Raw genomic sequence first — 9,317 nt, forward strand, 5'->3', positions numbered from 1 at the left:
TGCATCTCAAGTTCACAGGTCCCACTATTAAGCCACAATACCGGCAAGAGTGGGCCCCCCCCCCCTCCCAACAACTTTTACTTCTGAAAAGCCCTCATTAGCATGGCATACCTTTGCTAAGCACCACACTAGCTACAACAATGCACAATCACTGCCTGGATGACACTCCGCTGCCACTTCTCCTGGGTTACATGCTGACCAACCGCCCCCCCTCCCCCCCACAGCACACACCAAACTGTCCCTGCGCAGCCTTCAGCTGCCCTCATGCCACACCAGCCTCATGTCTATTTAGAAGTGCGTCTGCCATGAGGAGGAACCGCAGGCACACACTGCAGAGGGTTGGCACGGCTAGGCAGCGACCCTCTTTAAAAGGGGCGGGTCGATAGCCCACAATGCTGTACAGAAGCAATGAGAAATAGAATCCTGTGCCACCGCCATCAGGAGCTGCACACGTAGGCATAGCAATGGGGAACCTATGTGCCACACACTATTCATTCTGTCAAGGTGTCTGCATGCCCCAGTTAGACCGGGCTTTTTAATTCATAGACACAGGCAGGTACAACTCCCTACTGTGAAGTCCCTGTGGACCGACAGCATGGGTGGGTGCCAGGAAGCCACCGGCGGTACATAGAAATATCCCATTGCATTGCCCAACACAGCTGAGGTAGTAATGTCGTGCATAATGCAGGTGGGCTTCGGCCCACACTGCATGCCCCAGTCAGACTGGGGTTCTTTACAAGTGTACAGATGTATTAAAAACTCCGTGTGCACCTACAGCATGGGTGGCTCCCTGGAACCCACCAGCGGTACACAAAAATATCCCATTGCATTGCCCAACACAGCTGAGGTAGTAATGTCGTGTGTAATACAGGTGGGCTTCGGCCCACACTGCATGCCCCAGTCAGACTGGGGTTCTTTAGAAGTGGACACATGTAGGTTAAACTCCCTGTGGACCCACTGCCTGGGTGGGTGCCAGGAAGCCACCGGCGGTACATAGAAATATCCCATTGCATTGCCCAACACAGCTGAGGTAGTAATGTTGTGTGTAATACAGGTGGGCTTCGGCCCACACTGCATGCCCCAGTCAGACTGGGGTTCTTTACAAGTGTACAGATGTGTTAAAAACTCCGTGTGCACCTACAGCATGGGTGGCTCCCTGGAACCCACCAGCGGTACACAAAAATATCCCATTGCATTGCCCAACACAGCTGAGGTAACGTCAGCTGTAATGCAGGTGGGCTAAAAATTAATTTGATTACACTGTAGGCGAGGGCCCACAAAAATTGCTGTATCAACAGTACTAATGTACATCCCAAAAATTGGCCATGGCCAGCCAAGAGGGCAGGTGAAACCCATTAATCGCTTTGGTTAATGTGGCTTAAGTGGTAACTAGGCCTGGAGGCAGCCCAGTGTAACGAAAAATTGGTTCAAGTTAAAGTTCCAATGCTTTTAAGCGCATTGAAACTTATAAAAATTGTTCAGAAAAATTATTTGAGTGAGCCTTGTGGCCCTAAGAAAAATTGCCCGTTCAGCGTGATTACGTGAGGTTTCAGGAGGAGGAGCAGGAGGAGGAGGAGGAGGAATATTAGACACAGATTGATGAAGCAGAAATGTCCCCGTTTTGGATGGTGAGAGAGAACGTAGCTTCCATCCGCGGGTGCAGCCTACGTATTGCTTACGTATCGCTGCTGTCCGCTGGTGGAGAACAGAAGTCTGGGGAAATCCAGCCTTTGTTCATCTTGATGAGTGTTAGCCTGTCGGCACTGTCGGTTGACAAGCGGCTACGCTTATCTGTGATGATTCCCCCAGCCGCACTAAACACCCTCTCCGACAAGACGCTAGCCGCAGGACAAGCAAGCACCTCCAGGGCATACAGCGCTAGTTCAGGCCACGTGTCCAGCTTCGACACCCAGTAGTTGTAGGGGGCAGAGGCGTCACCAAGGATGGTCGTGCGATCCGCTACGTACTCCCTCACCATCCTTTTACAGTGCTCCCGCCGACTCAGCCGTGACTGGGGAGCGGTGACACAGTCTTGGTGGGGAGCCATAAAGCTGGCCAGGCCCTTAAAGACTGTTGCACTGCCTGGGATGTACATGCTGCTCGATCTACGCACATCCCCTGCTACCTTGCCCTCGGTACTGTGCCTTCTGCCACTAGCGCTGTCGGCTGGGAATTTTACCATCAGCTTCTCCGCAAGGGTCCTGTGGTATAGCAACACTCTCGAACCCCTTTCCTCTTCGGGAATCAGAGTGAGCAGGTTCTCCTTATACCGTGGATCGAGCAGTGTGTACACCCAGTAATCCGTCGTGGCCAGAATGCGTGCAACGCGAGGGTCACGAGAAAGGCATCCTAACATGAAGTCAGCCATGTGTGCCAGGGTACCTGTACGCAACACATGGCTGTCTTCACTAGGAAGATCACTTTCAGGATCCTCCTCCTCCTCCTCCTCCTCCTCAGGCCATACACGCTGAAAGGATGACAGGCAATCAGCCGGTGTACCGTCAGCAGCGGGCCAAGCTGTCTCTTCCCCCTCCTCCTCATCCTCCTCATGCCCCTCCTCCTCCTCCTTTACGCGCTGAGAAATAGACAGGAGGGTGCCCTGACTATCCAGCGGCATACTGTCTTCCCCCGCCCCCGTTTCCGAGCGCAAAGCAGCTGCCTTTATGCTTTGCAGGGAATTTCTCAAGATGCATAGCAGAGGAATGGTGACGCTAATGATTGTAGCATCGCCGCTCACCACCTGGGTAGACTCCTCAAAATTACCAAGGACATGGCAGATGTCTGCCAACCAGGCCCACTCTTCTGAAAGGAATTGAGGAGGCTGACTCCCACTGCGCCGCCCATGTTGGAGTTGGTATTCGACTATAGCTCTACGTTGTTCATAGAGCCTGGCCAACATGTGGAGCGTAGAGTTCCACCGTGTGGGCACGTCGCACAGCAGTCGGTGCACTGGCAGCTTAAAGCGATGTTGCAGGGTGCGCAGGGTGGCAGCGTCCGTGTGGGACTTGAGGAAATGTGCGCAGAGCCGGCGCGCCTTTACGAGCAGGTCTGACAAGCGTGGGTAGCTTTTCAGAAAGCGCTGAACCACCAAATTAAAGACGTGGGCCAGGCATGGCACGTGCGTGAGGCTGCCGAGCTGCAGAGCCGCCACCAGGTTACGGCCGTTGTCACACACGACCATGCCCGGTTGGAGGCTCAGCGGCGCAAGCCAGCGGTCGGTCTGCTGTGTCAGACCCTGCAGCAGTTCGTGGGCCGTGTGCCTCTTATCGCCTAAGCTGAGTAGTTTCAGCACGGCCTGCTGACGCTTGCCCACCGCTGTGCTGCCACACCGCGCGACACCGACTACTGGCGACATGCTGCTGCTAACACATCTTGATTGCGAGACAGAGGAGGAGGAGGAGGAGGAGGAGGGTGCTTTAGTGGAGGAAGCATACACCTCCGCAGATACCACCACCGAGCTGGGGCCCGCAATTCTGGGGGTGGGTAGGACGTGAGCGGTCCCAGGCTCTGACTCTGTCCCAGCCTCCACTAAATTCACCCAATGTGCCGTCAGGGAGATGTAGTGGCCCTGCCCGCCTGTGCTTGTCCACGTGTCCGTAGTTAAGTGGACCGTGGCAGTAACCGCGTTGGTGAGGGCGCGTACAATGTTGCGGGAGACGTGGTCGTGCAGGGCTGGGACGGCACATCGGGAAAAGTAGTGGCGACTGGGAACTGAGTAGCGCGGGGCCGCCGCCTCCATGATACTTTTGAAGGACTCCGTTTCCACAACCCTATACGGCAGCATCTCAAGGCTGATGAATTTTGCTATGCGGACGGTTAACGTTTGAGCGTGCGGGTGCGTGGCGGCGTACTTGCGCTTGCGCTCCAACAGTTGCGCAAGCGACGGCTGGACGGTGCGCTGAACTACACTGCTGGATGGGGCCGAGGACAGCGGAGGTGAGGGTGTGGGTGCAGGCCAGGAGACGGTAGTGCCTGTGTCCTGAGAGGGGGGTTGCATCTCAGTGGCAGGTTGGGGCACAGGGGGAGAGGCAGGGGTGCAAACCGGAGGCGCTGAACGGCCTTCGTCCCACCTTGCGGGGTGCTTGGCCATCATATGTCTGCGCATGGTGGTGGTGGTGAGGCTGTTGGTGTTGGCTCCCCGGCTGAGCTTTGCGCGACAAAGGTTGCACACCACTGTTCGTCGGTCGTCAGGCGTCTCTGTGAAAAACTGCCAGACCTTAGAGCACCTCGGCCTCTGCAGGGTGGCATGGCGCGAGGGGGCGCTTTGGGAAACACTTGGTGGATTATTCGGTCTGACCCTGCCTCTACCCCTGGCCACCGCACTGCCTCTTGCAACCTGCCCTGCTGATGCCCTTGACTCCCCCTCTGAAGACCTGTCCTCCTGAGTAAGCGTTGCACACCAGGTGGGGTCAGTCACCTCATCGTCCTGCTGCTCTTCCTCCGAATCCTCTGTGCGCTGCTCCCTCGGACTTACTGCCCTTACTACTACCTCACTGCAAGACAACTGTGTCTGATCGTCATCGTCCTCCTCACCCACAGAAAGTTGTTGAGACAGTTGGCAGAAGTCCCCAGCCTCTTCCCCCGGACCCCGGGAACTTTCGAATGGTTGGGCATCAGTGACGATAAACTCCTCTGGTGGGAGAGGAACCGCTGCTGCCCAATCTAAGCAGGGGCCCGAGAACAGTTCCTGGGAGTGTTCCCGCTCCTGAGCAGGTGTTATTGTAGTGGAGTGAGGAGGCTGGGAGGAAGGAGGAGCAGCAGACAGAGGATTCGGATTGGCAGCAGTGGACGGCGCAGAACTGCGGGTAGACGATAGGCTGCTCGAAGCACTTTCTGCCATCCAGGACAGGACCTGCTCACACTGCTCATTTTCTAATAACCGTCTCCCGCGTGGACCCATTAATTGGGCGATGAATGTGGGGACACCAGAAACGTGCCTCTCTCCTAATCGCGCAGCAGTCGGCTGCGACACACCTGGATCAGGAGCTTGGCCTGTGCCCACACCCTGACTTGGCCCTCCGCGTCCTCGGCCGCGTCCACGTCCTCTAGGCCTACCCCTACCTCTCAGCATGCTGTATTACCAGTGATTTGATTTCACAGGCAGCTAATAAATTGGCGCAAGACTGCAGGCCAAATATAATTTTTTCCCTTTTTTGAAAACGAAAGGCCCCACTGCCTCTAGTGAATGAATAATCTAAGTTTAATAACTGTGCTGTTTTCCTGCTAATGTGTCACAGAACGTGAGGGTAGCAGAGTTATTAACTGTGGCAGAGCAGGTATTTTTTTTCCCAATTAAGGAAAGCAAATGGCGAAGCCAGGAGTAAAACGTAGCTGGGTGCGTATGATTTTTACAGGTTGCAGACGCAGCCGACACGTGTCCACCGGCGTTAGGACGGACAGAGGCAGGACAAATAGAATTATTTTCCGTTTTTTTGCACCAAAAGGCAGCACTGCGTATATTCTATGAACATGAGAAGTTTAATAACTGTGCTGTTTTCCTGCTAATGTGTCACAGAACGTGAGGGTAGCAGAGTTATTAACTGTGGCAGAGCAGGTATTTTTTTTCCCAATTAAGGAAAGCAAATGGCGAAGCCAGGAGTAAAACGTAGCTGGGTGCGTATGATTTTTACAGGTTGCAGACGCAGCCGACACGTGTCCACCGGCGTTAGGACGGACAGAGGCAGGACAAATAGAATTATTTTCCGTTTTTTTGCACCAAAAGGCAGCACTGCGTATATTCTATGAACATGAGAAGTTTAATAACTGTGCTGTTTTCCTGCTAATGCGTCACAGAACGTGAGGGTAGCAGAGTTATTAACTGTGGCAGAGCAGGTATTTTTTTTCCCAATTAAGGAAAGCAAATGGCGAAGCCAGGAGTAAAACGTAGCTGGGTGCGTATGATTTTTACAGGTTGCACACGCAGCCGACACGTGTCCACCGGCGTTAGGACGGACAGAGGCAGGACAAATAGAATTATTTTCACTTGTTTTACAAGCAAAAGGCAGCACTGCGTATATTCTATGAACATGAGAAGTTTAATAACTGTGCTGTTTTCCTGCTAATGTGTCACAGAACGTGAGGGTAGCAGAGTTATTAACTGTGGCAGAGCAGGTATTTTTTTTCCCAATTAAGGAAAGCAAATGGCGAAGCCAGGAGTAAAACGTAGCTGGGTGCGTATGATTTTTACAGGTTGCAGACGCAGCCGACACGTGTCCACCGGCGTTAGGACGGACAGAGGCAGGACAAATAGAATTATTTTCCGTTTTTTTGCACCAAAAGGCAGCACTGCGTATATTCTATGAACATGAGAAGTTTAATAACTGTGCTGTTTTCCTGCTAATGTGTCACAGAACGTGAGGGTAGCAGAGTTATTAACTGTGGCAGAGCAGGTATTTTTTTTCCCAATTAAGGAAAGCAAATGGCGAAGCCAGGAGTAAAACGTAGCTGGGTGCGTATGATTTTTACAGGTTGCACACGCAGCCGACACGTGTCCACCGGCGTTAGGATGGACAGAGGCAGGACAAATAGAATTATTTTCACTTGTTTTACAAGCAAAAGGCAGCACTGCGTATATTCTATGAATAATAACTGTGTTGTGGCCCTGCCTATACAATTCTTTCCCTGCAGTATCAATGGAGGGTGGAATGCTCTGCAGAGGCGATTTTGAGAAGCAAAAAAAAATGCAGCACAGCTAACAGCAGCCTGGACAGTACTGCACACGGATAAATATGGCCCTAGAAAGGACCGTTGAGGTTCTTGAAGGCTACACTCACTCCTAACACTCTCCCTGCCTATGCAGCACTTCTGTCCCTAATGCCGGGTGCAACGCTCTGCAGAGCCGATTTTGAGGAAAAAAAAAATGGCACTGCTAACAGCAGCCAACACACAGCTATCAGTGGCCCTAATAAGGACCTTTGGGGGGTCTTGAAGCCTACACTAACTACCAATTCTTTCCCTACAGCAGCTCCGGTACAAACAGCACTGTCCCTCAGTTAACTCACCAGGCATCTGAGCCGAACCGTGGGAGGGGCCGACTTTTATGTTCGGGTGACACCTGATCTCCCCAGCCACTCACAGCAGGGGGGTGGTATAGGGCTTGAACGTCACAGGGGGAAGTTGTAATGCCTTCCCTGTCTTTCAATTGGCCAAAAAAAGCGCACTAACGTCTCAGGGAAGGAAGTGAAAGTAACCAGAACACCGCATGGTGTTCGTTACGAATAACGAACATCCCGAACACCCTAATATTCGCACGAATATCAAGCTCGGAAGAACACGTTCGCTCATCTCTAATAATTATTTATCTCCATAAGTAATCCTATGCTTTTTCTCTTTTTTTTTCCCCCTAACATGGGGGAAGCTGCTTCTGCCTGGTAAGTATAATAAAAAAAATATCACTTCCCGCTCGCCCATGCCCTGGCAGGACCTTAACAGTCTACCCGGGCACAGGACGGTGGCACATAAGTTTCAGTAACTGTGTTGACAACATAAACCAATGTTACAGTGCAGCTTTCTAGCTTATATCTAATGCTACATGAGATCCTATTTTAATGTGTTTGGCTTCCTTTTTTTTTCTCTCTAGCATGGGGGAAGCTGTGTCCACCTCAGCCAGTGTAGCAAAGGCGACAACATTTCAAACACCTGTGTCTTGGCAGATACTTTTAATTCTACCCAGGCACCGGGTGGTGGTATCAAAGTCTCAGAAAGCTTAAACAGTCCTTGTTAAATGTCTCCCACCCCCCCCCCCCCCCCCCCCGGTTCTAATCATGTGAGTTTGCGTGTATACACACTGAGTCCTGGGGTTTCAGGCTGAAGTAAGCCACTGGGGTGGACCAGGCATGTGGGGTGAAAGTGATGCTTACTGTTGGTTTCTGTGAGGTTTGGCCTATCTTACCCAGTGGGTTTGTCAGTCTGCTTGGTGGTCTCTTCTTCATGTTGTTCATGGCGGTTCCAGGCAAAACATCACTTCATCTCGTTGTAATGTTCCCCCAGACTGACCCTGCTGATTCCAGCATTTTGAAGATTTTGTAGGTGCCATCCTCTCTGAAGACTTTGAGGGGCGTGGGGTACTGTAGCGGGAAGCAAAGCAGACTTTCTTTCTGTACTATGTGTTGCAGACGTTGTTGAATACGCATCGTTGATTTGCCACTCTTGCCGAGAAATCTTTAAACAGCAATATTTTGCAGTTTCTGACATGAATTGGATGGCTTCTGGTTCTGAATGCCTTCCTCAGAGCTGTTTTGTCATTGTAGTCCAAGAAGCGCATGATTATTTTGCGTGGTATTTGTTGTGTTTGTCTTTCCTTTGGGGCCCTTCTGGCGGTTGGTGGTTCCGGGCTTACGTGGTGGACCCTTTTTGTTCTGCAGTAGTATCCAAGGCCCAGTGCCTCTAGGAGCTCCTTTTCGCAAATTTGGAAAAAATTTTCTTGGTGGATTGATTCTGGCAGACCCACTAGTCTCAGACTGTTGTGCCTTGATCTATTCTCCACATCGTCGATTTTGTCTGCCATGCTCTGGTTGTTGATGGATTGTTCCCCCACTATTTGTCTTAGATTTTCTATCTCTCTTTGCTGCTGTCACATTGATTGTTTCAATTCATTTGTTCATTTGGTGCTGGCTGCTAATTCTGCAAAGATGCAAGTGAGAGAGTTTTGCAGGGCCTGTTCTATTCTTTTTTGTATGTCAGGCATTATGCACGCTGACACCTCTGCTATGATTTGTTGTATCTCTAGATCTCGAGGAAGGTTTGGGGTCTGCCCCCCTGCTGTGTGCTGTTCGGGTTGGTTGCTTGTGCCTGGTGCTTGTTTTTTCTGGGCTGCTAGGGTGTCGGATGTCTTTGAAGGCACTGACATTCTAGGCATGTTCTTAGTGCTTGTACCTCTCATTGTTCGCTTTTAGGCACTTCTCTGTTCATATTACTTCATATGGGTTTTTATTGATCTTGGTCTTTTTTGTAGCGTGAAACAGTGGATGGGCCCCTTTGTCAGGTTCCATTTTGCTTTTTTGGGTCTCGTTGCTCGATCTTTCTCAGGCGCCTATTGTTTTCAGCCATTTCGCTTGTGCGTTGGCATTCTATTGTTTCAGGCGTTAACTTTGTGGGCAAGTGGTCTTGACTGTGCATTTGGTGTTTCCTTGGCCTATCTTGGCGAGCGGGGGTGACTTGCATTGACTGCATCGCTTATCTGAGGCCAGGGAAGCAGCCAGGGTTCATTTAGCTGCTTCTTATCATGTTAGCACCAGATCCAGAGGTCTCGGGTAGATTGATTTGGGCTTTGAGTTTAAGTGGTCTGTGGCAAGTGTATAATGTAGAGCATCTGGTTT

Source organism: Eleutherodactylus coqui, chromosome 3, assembly GCF_035609145.1.
Source record: "Eleutherodactylus coqui strain aEleCoq1 chromosome 3, aEleCoq1.hap1, whole genome shotgun sequence".
In the NCBI taxonomy this organism is placed as follows: domain Eukaryota; kingdom Metazoa; phylum Chordata; class Amphibia; order Anura; family Eleutherodactylidae; genus Eleutherodactylus; species Eleutherodactylus coqui.